Below are 15,955 nucleotides of genomic sequence, written 5' to 3'. Positions count from 1 at the left end.
AGTGCTCTGGAAACCCACCGTATGAGCAAGACAGGAGATCAGAATTTTATGATCTACCATGCACTTTCAGAAGGGAAGATTCAGTGCTAAGTCTAACCAAGACCCTGACTGGAATTTTTCCAGGTTATTGTTATTTTCCAAAAAAGGTTGCGCCTGATCAAGTATAACTCTATCAAGAATCTTAGACCAAAATGACATTATGGTGGGATCAAGATTAGGTTCCCTTATGACCAGCAACTGAACACCACATGCATCTTTACAGAGGATTTTTGGCCTAACAGTGTTGAGTTGCATTAGATTGTAATGTTGTACTTAAGTGGCTGCTCCTGTTGGAGATGTCACATACTCACAATAAAAACAGAAAAGTTAATCTACAGTAGCTCAATAGAGACAAAATGAAAGGTGATTTGACACAACTGTGGGAGAAAATGGATTAATAAGACAACAAAACAGTGTCATTCTAACCTCCAGAGGTCAGAGTGTGTTGTAACATTAGTCAGTCACTGGTCACATTACACAGCTGAGCAGTTGGGAGGCTCTCTGTGTTTGTGTGTACGTGTCTTTGTGTGTGTTGTGGGAAGGGTGGGTGCTCTTGAAATGGAAGTGGGCGGGGAGTTTTTGCACAGGCTGAGAGAGGAGTTATGAAATCCAAAACTCTCAGAAAGTACTTGGTGTTGACTCATGGAGCTGTGCAACAACAAACTCCCACAGATACACAGTATTTCAGTGCGGTCAATCTGTGCTTGGTGGCAGCATAAATCTTACTTATTGCCATTTTGAGAACACAAACCAAATCCAGCAACTCCTCTGTTTTTGAGGCTGCGTTACACTGCACAGAAACCTGATGTACCAGAATCACTATAATAACATATAAATAACTATAAAAGAGTGTGGCAGATGGTGGGTGAGCATGTCTCACAACTGGGTCAGCATGTTGGAGAATGAACCAGACTGTGCAGGATTCACACGAGCACAATACAACACAGTGCAGCATGTAAGGATCTAATATAAAACACATGGAAGGCAAACCAAGCTGAAAAAACCCGTACAGTTAGTCAGAAAATTGGAAATAGTGTCCGTATTCTGGTAATAAATATTACCCAAGTCTTTCCGTATTTTTTTTTATTCATTTGAATGAGCATCAGTTTATCCTGCTGATCGGAAAATTACTCTGACTAGTGTCCTGAGTGCATAATGGGTAGTAAACGAGTGTGTGTGTGTGCGTGTGTTTGTGTGTTAGAAAGTCAGTGTTGCTTTTCGTTTGTTGTCTACGTGACTGGCAGTTGGGCAGCAGGAGAGTTGAAGGCTAATCAGTGCGTCACTTCCTAATCGGCCGAAATGTACATATCTACACACAGTTGCAGACGTATACAAATACACATGCACAGCAGGACGCATAATTGTTTGTGATTGCGTTTGGATACGCATCCACACACGTGCTGATTTGCAATGTGGCAAACGGAGAAAGAGCTGGGAGAGGGAGAAACAGAGAGAGTTAGTGAGGGAGACTTATTAGCATGCACAGTTGTCAGCATATTGCTATTAATGAGAAATTTTAACCACTTAAAGTCAAACTGAATCTACTAAATAATAACAGCACAATATATATTTGCACGTGGAAAACTAACTTCAATACAGCTATTATATGATTATTATATGTTTTTAATTAATTTAAATTAAAAATGAATAAGTAAGTCTGCTGACTTACTATGGCAGCAGCACTGTCCTGCTGTGGCGACGCTTTCCAGAATCATGACAGAAAGTCGAAACAAAGACTCCAACTCACCAACAGAATCATTGGAAATCTGAAAAGATGATGCCTGAATCCCATCCATCTATCCATCCATTACCAATAACCACTTTTCCTGTTTGGGGTCACAGGAGGATTGGAGCCTATCCCAGCTTTCATTGGGTGGGAGGCGGAGTATACCCTGAGGGCAAACACAGAGAGACATACACAACCATTCACGCTTTCATTTATGGACAATTTAGTGTCACTGATTAACTATATATATAGTCTTTGGGTTGTAGGAGGAAACCAGAATATGCAAAGAAAACTCATGCAAGCACAGGAAGAAGTTACAAAGCCCACAGCCGGCCAGGGATTCGAACCTGTGACCTTCTAGCTTTGAGGCAGCAGCATTAACCACTCCACCTCAGTGCTGTTTGTGCCTGCATTCCACCAACAAATAACATGGTGTGACAACAACTTCAAATTCTCTATTGGTGCCCTCATTTCTTAACACTGGTTTCTTTTACAAAGCAGAAACACGCAGTCCGGACGTCACAGTGTGTAATGCTGAGCATGAGCTGGACTGTTGCAAAACATAATGGCACTGCACTTACAGGAAAGGTGTTGTCAGCAGCGGTGACTTATAGTTTACTGTCTGGCAGACTGATAACAGGGTTTGACAGATGGCTGTCTGAATGCAAAGTTCAGTAAAAGAGGTAGAGAGGAGTCCACTGCAATGAGAGGAATTCTTAAAACATAGGTTCACTGAAATAGGTTTTACATGTTGTGACCATTCCTCCTTATACTGAGCATTTCTTATAAAACATGCTTCCTATTCAAGGGCTAAGAGCCAAAATCCACAGTTCTTCATCCGTGCATTATTACTGACATTAAGTAAATATCTTCCAACGCTGAAGGGTTTTTAGTGCAAATTTCTTCCCTTCCCATTGCAAATCTGAGAAACACTGTCCAAGGAAACAAAGAGAGGGAAATGCACACTAAAACCAATAAATGTTGGACATTTGCTTAAACTTCGGATACACATTTTAAGAAATTTTTGTAAAAAAACCAGGACAGTGCAATTTATTCAGAAAACAATCCCTTTCAGGGCCAGTATAATTAGGATGAACTGTAACAGCAGGTAAGATGGCTTTGTGTCTTCATATGGATACATGGTCATTTTTTAAAGACAGACATAAACAAAATGTTAACCTCTCCTTTAATGTTAAAGTGTGCTCTCTGACTTTGGGCAAATTGTCTGGGGAATATCCATTCCTGTTTTAATATGACAAAGTCCTAGTGTGCAAAGCAAGGCCCATAAAGAAATTGTTTTCCATTTTTATGTGGTAGACCTCAGCTGGTCTAGACAAAGCCCTGAGCCCAACTCCGTCCAACACATTTTGGATGAACTAGTCCGAACTTATCTATGTTCAAACTCCAGATATGAGTGTAATGTTTCAGCGTCTATACTTTTGGGGCGGTGTAAATAGGACAAGCTTTACTTTATGTCACTCTGTACATTGGTAAAATTTACCTATATGCAGATTTTCTTCTTTATGCCAGTTTTGGCAGGACTGTGATTTGTTTTTAGGACCACATTTCGCTATTTCCACACTGAAAATGCTATTGGCAGTTACATCTTAAATACACAGCAGGCAATCAAGTATACAGACTTCCATAGTCACCTAAATTAAAGCTGGTCCTACGAGAAGCATATTTGTTATTATAATATATCTCCGTAGCTGAATTAGAGTAAATGATTACCAATAAGCAGATCCTGCGCTTAGCATCTCTATAAAAAGATAAACAGTTTTCACTGCAGCCCTGCTCACTTGATCACATGAAAAGCTTGAAGAAGTCTCGCTCTTTCTGTGTACGCAGATGGGAACAGAGAAGATTGAATGGGTTAGGGAGAGGGAGGGCAGAGAGGAAGTAGGAGAAAATGGAAACAGGAGACAGAAAGATGAGAGTAGGGAGGAGATGAGGAAGGAAAGCAGCGAAGACGAGGAGATGAAGGAGGGAGATCAGAAAAAGAAATGGGAAGAGGAGTACAGGGGGGAATGACAGCCTTAATGTGTCTGCATGAGTGACAACTATGTATGAATATTGTATGTATGATTAGGGAGCAGAGAAGATGGAGCTTAAATGACGGGTTAACCGGGCTCCAAAATACTAGGAAGTATGATGGCAAGGAAGGAGCAAAGGAAGTGGAAAATGAGAGGGAGGTGCTGGGATACTGACAGAAAGCAGTGTAGAAGGTTTGAGCATGGAAAAAAAGAGATAAATGATAGTAATGGGAAAGAAAAATTACTTGACCTTATATTACCTGATACAGCAAGACATGAAAAGAGCAGCAGAGGGACAAAAGAATGGAGGTAATCAGCAAAAGTCACACACACACAGAGAGAGAGAGAGAGAGACATGGAAACGTGCTTAAGGTCGGATCCAAACTATATTCAGTTGGAGCCCAGGCTGTGTGGCGTTGTAATATTGAGGTCACAGGCCTGTGTTTCAGTAACCTTGCTATCATTGCGTAAAACGAGGCTGTGGCATCCACATAATCCTGTCTCGTAGAAATGACTTTACGACATCTTTTTTGTTCTATATTTACTAAGTGACAAATAAAGTAAAGTAAATAAAAGTAAATTTACTTTTCTTAAGTGCTGTATTTCCATGCAATTTTAAGGGAAGTCCACTTAAGTATTAAGTATTTACATTTTCAGGTTCTTTATATTTGGAGTTCACTACATTTCAGTAGCAAATACTGTATTTTATAGCTACAGTAGTAGTTACTGTTTGGAATCAAAATAATACTTTAAATACAGCATAATAAGCAGATTTTATCATCTCTAGGATAAAATTCACAAGCTAGTCAGCAGTGTGTTAAATACTAAAAATTATAATATTAGATTCCAAAAATCTGAACTGAACAGCATGCACAAAAAATTATTTCTGTACTTTTGCACTACCTACAAACGTTTTGATTTATTTTATATTTATATATAATATTTCAGCTTTGTAAAATGCGGCTTTTCCTTAAGTTATCAATTTGAGTACACTGATTTGACTAACAGCAGTGGAATCACTAAGAGGTACTTGAAGTAAAAGCTACAGTATTTTACTAGTGTGTGATTTCAGCAAATACAAACCTCATCACTATCAGTAAATAAACATACGGCAAAGCGGCGAAACTGTGTTTGTGCAGCATCTGCTTCCATGTTTGATCAGTGTCAGTTAGCAAAAACCTTAGCCCTGTTATTCATGTTCATATTGCTAAATAGTTTATGTATTTAAAGAGAAAACATTTTTGCTGTGTCCAGTGCTGGTATTATTCTGGGTTCTGTTCAAGTCTTGTACCTGTTGGACCACCTACAAGTTGTTTTATTTTATTTTATTTCTTTATTTTATTGATGAACTTTTTGTATTAGGAAGCTGATATCTGAATTTGAGATTCCATAATGTAATCTTTTAATGCACAAAAGTATTAAATTCATATGATCCTTCTTCATGTTTCAAGTTAGCTTATTTACTGAAAATATACAGTACAGTACTAGTTTGTCACTACAGATTTATTTCTTAGATGTTGAATTCATCAAGCACTTGTGGTATGAGGCTTAAAGCTGCAGCTTTACTACATCCATAATGAGTACATGGCATATTCAATGCCATTTATATATATATATATACACACACACACACACACACACACACAATATATTGTTATAGTAGAGCTGTAAATGAAGGGATTTGCTCAGAATAAGACTTTAAAATTCTACTTTGGCCAAAACACTGTGTCATTAATTCTCACTAATTCTCACTAATTGTTGGCCGACAGTAAACAAAAACCCTCTTGGAGTTTTGCATGATTGGCATGAGCAGCACTGATCCAATTATACATTTCTTATTATTGCTTTTATTATTTGCAGCATTTTGGACGAGTTTTTGGCAGTTCCGGGTTTCTGTTTGCAGCACCTCAAACTTGTTTTTGGCAATCTGGAGTTTCTCTCAGCAATCTCAACCAGTTTCTGGCACTGCTGTAGCTGTGATTGGGCAGTGTTGGACCATGCTAATCGAAAGTGGCTGTGTGCCCGTTTTGGCACCGTGTCACATATCGACAGAGCAGCGGACACTTTCTCAACTCCAAATTCTTGCTGCAGGACATTTTCTGGCAAAGCGAATTAGTAGTTCAAGCCAGACTTTACACGCACATGTACACACAGATCCACACAAGCACATACACACCCAGTTGCACAGACTTCTCTCATAAGTGTGCACACAGGGGACAAACGAGACACAGACTTAGTGGGGGTGGGTGGCTGAGGTGTGAACATGTAAATGACAGGCGTATGGACGAGAATAACCAGCCAGCATGTCCCTCTGTTTTCCTTTCCTCATTTCTATGAATACAAGACGAACATAGAGAATATTTTACACACACGCTGAGTGACTTGTTTAGCTTACATCCGAGAGATCTAATTTGGACCTTTTAGTTGTTTGAATCATAGTGATAACCTTTAAAAATCTTTCCCCCCCCCCACCCCCCCCACCCCCTCTCCGTTTCTCTTTAGTTTTTTCTCTTTGGTTGTTAATTCATTTAATGGCTTGAGTGCTTATGTATGTGAGTCTACAGACACTTTCACTGTTACACTTAGTGCTATGTTTCTGGTAACCACTGCTCTTTAATTTCTGTTGTACAGTAAATGTCAAAGCATTTTTTAGCTGGACTCAATCTCTAGTGGCCACAAGAGCAATTAAAGGGATGTTTTAAGAGTCTCCTTGCTCTGCAGATGGAGTATATTAAGTATATTAAGTCAAATTCTTTACCACAGTGGTCCTCAACTAGTTTTCAATGCAGGCCCTTAATATGCCCAACATGCAAATGGGGGGAGGTAGTCAGGGGGGGCTGCAGGCAGTTGATGACCTCTGCCCTACAAGATAAAATGTCATACACTCTTGTCACCATGATGTGCCAGGGCAATCTATTACATGTGTACAAATCAATAATTTTCAGCCTTCAGAAGTGGGTTACACTACAATATGGCCAGATTCAGAAGGACTGGAATGAAATAGAGAAAGACCAGCAAAATTACATTTAATTAATAAAACAAAGTAACGTTATCTGCAATTGGAATGTTAAATAGAGTATTTTGCATCTTTTATAGAGCAAGGTTGAATCATTTGTATCAGAAATTGATGATTCCATTCACTCTATTCTCATTTGAGTGGAATGTGTGAACATGCAGCCTGGGACACACATCAAGGTTTAAACAGATGTGCATGTTTGGAACCACCTGAGCAACACACATCAAACAAGTATGTAGTTACCCAACTAGACAAACGTTAAAATACTATAATTACAGCACAAATGTCTGTGTCATTTTCAATTGGTTATTCTTTCAGTTTTTCAAAAGCATAGCTCAAAATTAGGTTAGGATGATTAAAATGACTTGGTTATTACCTACATTGTCACTGAATGATTTAATTAAGCATAAAATAATAATTCAAAGGCAATGCAAATGTAATTTACAGACACTTTGTTTAAAGGCTTTTGTGTTGGCCAGATGTACACACAAAAGAGCACATGTTGTACTATTAGCAGACAGTTTTTCTCAATTACAGTAAGAGGACATAGGATTGACTTGACATGATTCCTTGGAGTTTTACCCTAACCTTACCCACAAGCACAACCCTCAATTAGAACCAAGTCATCAGCCTAAACTTCAATGCTGTACTCCATGGGGATCTAGTTTGTGTCCACAAAAGGATGCGAGTCCTCATAATCAGACATAAAGGTTTTAGCCCAACATACACACATTTGCGAGCCGCCTCTAAACCTTAATTTGTAAAATAAATAGTTAACATTGTGGAGACCAAATTTGTGCCCAGCCATGCAAGTTGAGTCATAAACCGTAAAGCAGACTTTTGTCCCCACAGTGTGATGAACCCAAAACACACAGTTCATTCTCCTGCCAGAAATCACATCTTTCGCACAGACTACTGTTTTGTGTGCTGTCTCTCCCAGGCACTTTTTGCATTTTGCTTCATTGAAAGCTAATGAAGTGGTGTAAATAATATTTAACGCTGAGGTGCATCTACTCAGATGCACCTGCCTAACAAAATATGAAGATCGTTACAGATGACAAATACCTTTTACTATGTCCATCAGTTTATCAGGAAACACAGACATCAGTTCTTTTGTGAGACTTTGAGCACTCAGCTGTTTGGTGTATTACAAGATCAAATAGAGTGAATGGAGGGTTTCTTTATACAGTGATTACATCATGTTTTTTTATATGAGCAATACTGTTGATGATTGTACTTTGATGTAAACTGTATTTAACAAGAATACAAGCCCATGGTGTAGTTTTAAATTACAGCATATGATAATGGCAATTTACAGACATTATGTTTGTGTGACAGAATACTCAGCATAGTACAAAAGTTACTACTCTGGTGAACACATTTCACTTTGGACATGTCTTCGTTGTTAATGGGAGGTTTATTGCATTTTGTGTGTGTAATTAACCATCTGGTCAAATATGACTGTGTTGTTGAAAGCTAAGTTATGGGCTTAGAAGACGGGGCTTAAGCACTGTGAAATGCTTCTGACCAAGTGTAGAAAAATGAAGTCAATAAAATGATTATTCACTCATGAAGATTTATATGTTTTTAGTGTGAATACGTTTACAAAATTTAGAACTGAATATAATTGGAATAAAAAGGGTTTAAGGAGGTTTTGGACTATAGCCTCCTATGAGATTAACTGTACTATACTTTTTATTGAAATATAAATTGGTCTTAGTAATACATTTAAGGATTTAAGTAATAACCTAGTTTAAGGGTGCTTCTCCCCTCTCAGAAATTTGTGACCGGTCACCAAAAGGACATTCATCAAACGTTTTAGAACATTATTATTTACTTATTTACTTATAATTACTACTAATTATTATTAGCATTTTCCATATTTTCTGTGTGTTACATTTTATGTCAATATAAACGGCTTGCAGCTTGTCCCTTCCGGGGTTACTACAGCTAAACGCAGGTTGATTTGGCATGAGTTTTTTATTTACACCAAATGCTCTTCCTGCCCCAACCCTCGCATTTTATCTGGGCTCGGGAACGGCATCAAGGTAGCCCTTGATGTCTGGGTGGGAGCACACCTGGTGGCGTGGGGTTCGAACCCTTCTGCATCAAACCTGATGCTTTTTAACCATTGAGCCACCAGGAACCCTGTATGTTACATTTTATGTAAATAAAGTTTACCATCATAAACATCCAAATGCTCATTCAGAACCTTCTCTAGACTTTTTTTCTCTACACTTTTGGCTTATCCCGTACATTCAGGTTCACCGCAGCAGATCATTAGCCCACGTGTTGATTTGGCACAGACCTTCTCTACACTACCAGAACTAAATAAATGTCAAGCCAGTTCCATGCTTTTAATGTGAAGGAGCAGTAGCAGGAAATGTTATGTTTCAAATTAAGGTGGCTTAATGCTACTGTACAAAATGGAACTTTTGCAAATCAAGCTAGCTGTAGCCCCAGGGATGTGCCATGGGTATTTGAAATGCGGCTCGTGCAGGACTGTGATCGATACGATCAACTGTGACATGACATTTCTTACTAAAATCCAAGATGCACTAAAAGTTTAGTGGGAGCCCTTTTTTAGGAGGGAAGGAAAGAGCAAGGGAGACTGAAAGAGAGAGAGAGGTGAAAAGTGGAAAATGAGAGAGAGGTTCAGGTAAAGCACAGAAAGAAAGATATGAAGTAGGGAAATGAAAAAGACAAACAGTGCAAGGGAAAAAGGAGAAAGTTATATAAAAGTGCTTTAAGGAGCTTATCGCTCATATGATAATCATCATTCAATTTGATTGGTTGGCAGATAGAAGGTCAAGAAGGCAGCTTCTCATAATTGTGCCTCCCAGCTCGGCCCAACTGAGTCGTTTCAGGTGTTGGGTATCGTGTGCATCTATATGTGTGTTTGTGTGTTCTGGTGGTTCTATAATAGTGGGGACTGTTAAATTGTAGGCCTTGAAAATGAGGGCATTCTCAGAAAGTGAGAATATTTTTTGTGTTTAAGTGTTAGGGGGTTATGACTTGGTGTCAAGGTTTAAGGTAAGAATTTGGATTAGATTAAGGGTTAGGTAAGGATTAGGCAAGGTCTTCTCAAGTATAGAAGAGCGAATATGTATATGTGGGTGTAAGAAATACAGAGAGAGACAGGTGAAGATAGAGATTAGATTATATCCAAGTCCATACTAAGCTGTAGTTGACATTATCATAGATCAATTGAAGCATGTCTGTGCACGAGACACATTTTTAGAACATCTACCCTCATAGTAACTACATCTTCAAAGTAATAATTTGAAATGGATGTTCCTGTCCTTTAAAGGTTTTCTGTACAAATTGTCATTCAATCTGCATTTGATCGTGGTCAGTCATCGCTAGGTTCAACTGGTAAGTTATAATAATATAATAATAATAATAATAATTAAATGCAAAGGATCAAACTGTCGTGGCTGTCAACAATGGTACAGTCTAATTTCTAATACAAGGAAAAGAGTAATGGAAATTGGCTAAATTATCAAAACGTTCAAATGATTGTGAGCTTTTAGGAATTATTCTTAATACTAGAAACAGCAGTGCAATATAATCACTTTAAACTGAATTAAATTTCTCACCTTAGTCAGTGCAATACAGCAACTTCTGTTGCCTTTTTCTTTATTTAAATTTAATTATTCAGACAGTCTCAAAGCTGCTATGGCATCCAAGCAGGTTATTTACAACCCCAGTTCAAAATAAGTTGGGACTATGTGTACAATGTAAATAGAACAGAATGCAATTGTTGTAAGTTCTCATCTACCCATAAGTTGAAATTGAGACGTTTTGCCATTCCATGGAAAATATTAGCTCGTTTTGAATTTGATGGCAGCAAAACATCTCAAAAAAGTTGGAACAGGGGCAACAAAAGGCTGGAAAGGTAATTACCGCAAATCAAAAACGAATGGAGGCGCATTTGACAACTAATTAGGTCAATTGGCAACAGGTCAGTGACATGACTGGGTATAAAAGGAGCATTTCAGAAAGGCAGAGCCTCTCGACTATAGAAGTGGGCAGAGGTTTACCAATGGGTGACATATTGTGTCTAAAAATTGTGAAACTATTTCAGAAAAGTGTTCCTCAATGTAAAATTGTGAAGATTTCAAAGATCGCACCATCTACAGCATATAATATCATCAAAGGATTCAGAGAATCGGGATGTTTACAGACAGCTGTTAAAAGTAGAGGGGATGCTACACAATGGTAAACATCACCCTCTTCCAACTTTTTTCAGATGTGTTGCTGACATCAAATTCAAAATGAGCTAATATTTTCCATAAATGTTTAAATGTCTCAATTTCAACATCTGATATGTTGTTTTTGTTCTATTGTAAATAAAATATGCGTTGATGAGATCTGCAAATCATTGGATTCAGATTTTATTTACGTTTTACACATCGTTCCAACTTCTTTGGAATTGGGGTTGTATGTAACTGTTTTTTAAATAAGAGATGACGCTAGCATTAAACCCTGATTGATGGAGTCCCGCTGAAACAGTTCTCTCACTTCTGCAAGGAAACTCTTCTGCTTTGTTTTAGATGGACCCGAGGTGTATGTCCTGAGGTTCCAAACTTCTTTCATTTTACAACTATTGAGGCCACCGTGTTCCTGGGAACACTGAAAGCTTTAGAAATTGCTTTATATTCCTTCCTTAGAAGTTTTATCCCAGAGTTCTACAGAAAGTTACTGGTAATGGTTTTTGTCCTGACTTGCAGTGTTTTGCCTGTAGGTTTGTGCCTTTTTAATCGCTTCAGTTTCCCCCAGGTGGCCTCCAATCATGTTGTGAACACATCTTAAGGATATTTAAATCAAACAGGATTTATTAGCAGAGAGGTGGTCTACATGCTTTTCTGAATGCTAGATTTTTTTTCCCTCATTATCCAAACAGGAACTTCTGGCACAACTTCACCCAGTGTTAAGGTGCATGGATCAACAACAATCTAAAAGGTCAAAATATGAGCTTTTCCTTCTTTTGCTATAAATTTAAAAAACAAGTTTTACTCTGTCGTTATGTTATATTGAAGGTTTTGTGTTTTAGGTACCCATTTGCACTCACACACCGATGGGGGAGCTGCTATGCAGCTGGCCAACACTCAATGGGAGCAACTAAGTGTCTTGCTCAAGGACAGTTCAACAAGTGACCGGAGGAGCCTGGGATCGAACCAACAGCTGGGGGATTGGTGGACGACTGCTCTACCTTCCTGTGCCAAAGTCCCCGACACAGTTGTGTACATGGTGAACGAGTACTAAGCTCCTTCCTGTGGATAAGCTGCTGGGTGTTTGTAAATTATGCAGGCTGCCTGGAAAATATTAAATGAAGGAGATATGCATGTCCATGAAAGAACAATGCTGAAAAGTACAGAGTAAAATTTGGGATCTACAAATCTTTTATTGGTTTTAATCACTCAAATCATTTTAAATGGATCACAAAACACACAAAAATGAAAAACAATTAATTTTTATGCATATTTTAGCACAAAGTAATGGTCAAATCAAATTCATGTTAAACTTAACTTGATCTAAAAATTGGCCTTTGCTGCAATGAACACCTGACAAATCTGTTGCATTTTATTGATCGTTTTTTGCAGATCCAAACGATCAGCGAGAGTTTTCCAGGAGCTTCGTAAGTTTCCTAAAGTGTGTAGGTGTTTCCAAACGGTTTCTAGGCAGTGTAAACCTAAAATAAATCCCATTTCATTCATTTCTGTCTGTGTTCACCCCATTTCTGTCCTCTTATTTGCGGTGTACATTTACATTTTTTATAAGATCCCAGGTTCGAATCTTCAGCCACCTGCGGCCTCCCTGTGTGCCATGTTCTCCCTGTGCTTGTGTGGGTTTTCTTCTGGGTGCTCCATTTTAACCCCCACAGTCCAAAGACATGCATGTTAGATTGACTGGTGACTCAAAATTGACAGAATCTTAGTGTGAATGGTTGTCTGTGTGGCCCTAAGATAGACTTGTGTCCTGCCCATGTTGTACCCTGCCTCTTGCCCAATGACACCTAGGATAGGCTCCAGCCCCTCGTAACCCTAAACAGGACAAGCGATTACAGATAATGGATGAAGGGGAATTATTGGACGCAACTTAGTCTTCCTAAAGTGTCACTAAGAAAAATAGGGCCAAGCAGCAGTTCCGTTAAATTGGATATTTGTCAGAACTGACTGTAATTTCCTAAAGAGGACAACAGTATGATTAATGATAAATTGTTTCATATTGTAGCGAGGGACATGTCCAGAATTAATTAAACCATTGCAGCTTCATTTGTTTCTCCACTCTATAGAGCTTTCTACAGCTTTGACAAGGAAGATCTAGAAACACTACTGTCACTTTCTCTTTTCAGCAACATTACAGGCATTAGTTTGGTGCTTTATCCCCAGTCTGACAAATGTATTTCAGTGCGGTGACAACAAAACTAAAAACCACACACTAAAAAAATTGCAGTGTAAATTTGTGTAATTTAGATAACACTTATACTTACTAATGTTCTCCTGATGTTTTGACTGTTACAAAAGCTTGAGGCTGTTATCAAATCTCCAAAAACTCCAACATTATTGGAATTAAAAGAGAAATTGGCACAAATGGCAACATGTGTTTGCGTGTATTTGGCTAGGAGGGTGACTAGAGATGCGCAGGTGGTGAGTTTCAGGCATGAAAAGCCTTTGGAGACTCTGTTGAAGCCCACAGGGACCAAAAGAAGAACATTTTTACCTCTGCTCCATGTAACCCATTGCCACTCTCTTCACCCTGTCGCTCATGTTCTATTTTATCTGCACAGGTTTGCTCTGCATGATGCAACTTGTGTGCACATTCCTCCATCTAGTGGTAAATCCTACGGATAGCAATCACCTTTGCATTGTGTCTATAAAGAATCCGTTGTAGTATTTAAGTAAATCAGAAACTGGTTTGATTCTTTAAAGTTCAGGATTACCTAACTGTATTGAAAAAAACACCTTTGCATTAATTTTGTTTTGAAAATAAAGATTATTATATAGTTTTTTTTATATTTTTTAGAATTTATAATAGACTCATTTGGTATCTTGCTGAGTGTAAAGTCCACTTTCACTCTCCATCCACCTACCTAATGTCCCCAGACTTTTTTCCTTTTCCCTGGTTCCCCTACACTGCTTGACCTGCCCTGCTCTGTTAAAGACCTGTTACCATTTCCTCCAGCAGCTTCCCTGTATTTATGCCCACCTGGTTTTCCCCAGTTGGTTCTTAGACTGCCATGTTTCCACACAAGTTCTCCATGTTTTCATGATGTTTTGCCTAGATTTACATTCTGTCCAACCTGCCTGTCCCCTGCTACAATGATCGGCTTTAAGTTTACCCTACAAGCATGAGAGTGGTACTGTGTAATGTTCTTGTCCAACCCCTGACAAAATAAACTAATAATGTATTTCCCAAAGCATCAAAATATTTCTTTTATACATTTTTAAAAAGTTATTTTAGTTTGTCAGCAGATAAGAATGCAAAACAATACCTAAGCATAACTCTTTCATCCATCAGCTATACCCAATTAGGGGCTGGAGCCAATTCCAACTGTCAACTCCTTGAGCAAGAAATAGGAACACGTAAAAAGCAAAAGTCTACCTTAACTTAACAATATCTTTTATAAATGACAATTGGACAACTTCCCCTTTTGCTCTCTCCTTCCTGACTTCCTTACTTCCCTGTATCTCCCAGCACCCCACCCTTGTTTTTTCATTCTGTGCTTTCTCTCAGTTCCTCCACTATTCTTTCTTCCTCTATCTCCCTCGCATGCTTTCATTTCCTGCCTCCTGCTCACTTATTGTGTCATTTTTCTCCTCCCATCTCTCTTGGCAAGCATGAGTGCTGTCACCCAAACACCTGATGACATCCTTAAGATATTCTTCTAGGTTTGTGTGCTCCTGTGTGTCTGTGTATGTGTGCGTGTCTCATCTGAATGCCTCAGGACTCCACCAATGCCTTTATTCATCCAAGTGTATGTGTGTGAGTGTGTCAGGTGCTTGCCCAAGGGTTTCACCAAGGGCTTCACCGAAGGATACAAATCTTTCCCTTGCAGCAGCTGATCAGTCTACCTACCTACTGAAAGCCCTTGTCGTAAAGAATTGTCTGTTTGTCCCCCTCAGTTGTAGCATGTGTTGTGACCAGTTCAACAAAATAATTAATTTTCCTTGTATTTTTTGTCAGTCAATCCAGAATCAATTATCTCAATTATTTCTCTTTGTAGAGCCCTTCGTGAGATGAGGATAAAACGTAATACTTTTAGTGATCTCAGCATTTTATGTGGCACCACCAGAAGAAGGTTTTCCCTTGTCCTGTGGTACATGTAAACATTCAATTGATGGCTTTACAGTCATGAACTGTAAAGCCATTCTTGGCATGCTAATGACTTTCGTGATCCTCTTTTTTTAAAAGTTCCACTATTAATTTGAGGTTGTGGATTTAAGTCAAATGTCTCAACAGGGATTCTCATGATATTTTGTTTTGAAACATTAAATAACTTTTGCTTTTTATCTTGCATCATCATCGAATCACATTTTTACATTCGCATCAGTCCCAGTTGCACAGAGTTTGCATTGTTTGCATTCTGATGTTAGCATTTAGCTAAAAAGAATTGCCGTAGACTTACGGTACTTACGGTAAAAAGCAAACATTAGAAGAAAAAATATATTCTGACTCCCTGAGATCTCTGTGGCCTATTCTAGAACCCCAGACTGGGAGCCACCTTTTCCAGACAATAGTGTGCTTCAAACCATTTCCTCTCTTAGCACATGTCCCTTATGCAGAAAATAAGGTCTTCCAAGAAATGTTTTTTCCCAACTTGGTATTGAATCATTAACCCACTAACCTCATCCATGTTCTTCTAGCTGAATAGAAACAAATCATTGCAGCCAAAATCTTTGTGTATTCCCTTATGAGTGACGTTTTATGTTAAAGAAGGTTCATGGACATAGCTCAGTTGGTAAGGCAGTCATCCACTGACCACAGGACAAAAAAAAAAAAAAGGACATTCTTGAAAATGCCCAGACATTCACTGGGTAAACAGTTTGTTCCTGTTGGTCCATCATGTGACATTAAAACACATACATGTAAGGATAGACATTTGTGTTTAGTCAATGTCCATGCCTAAATACACAT

This window comes from Channa argus, chromosome 11 (genome assembly GCF_033026475.1).
Source record: "Channa argus isolate prfri chromosome 11, Channa argus male v1.0, whole genome shotgun sequence".
NCBI lineage: Eukaryota > Metazoa > Chordata > Actinopteri > Anabantiformes > Channidae > Channa > Channa argus.
Note: the sequence above shows the minus strand (reverse complement) of the source record.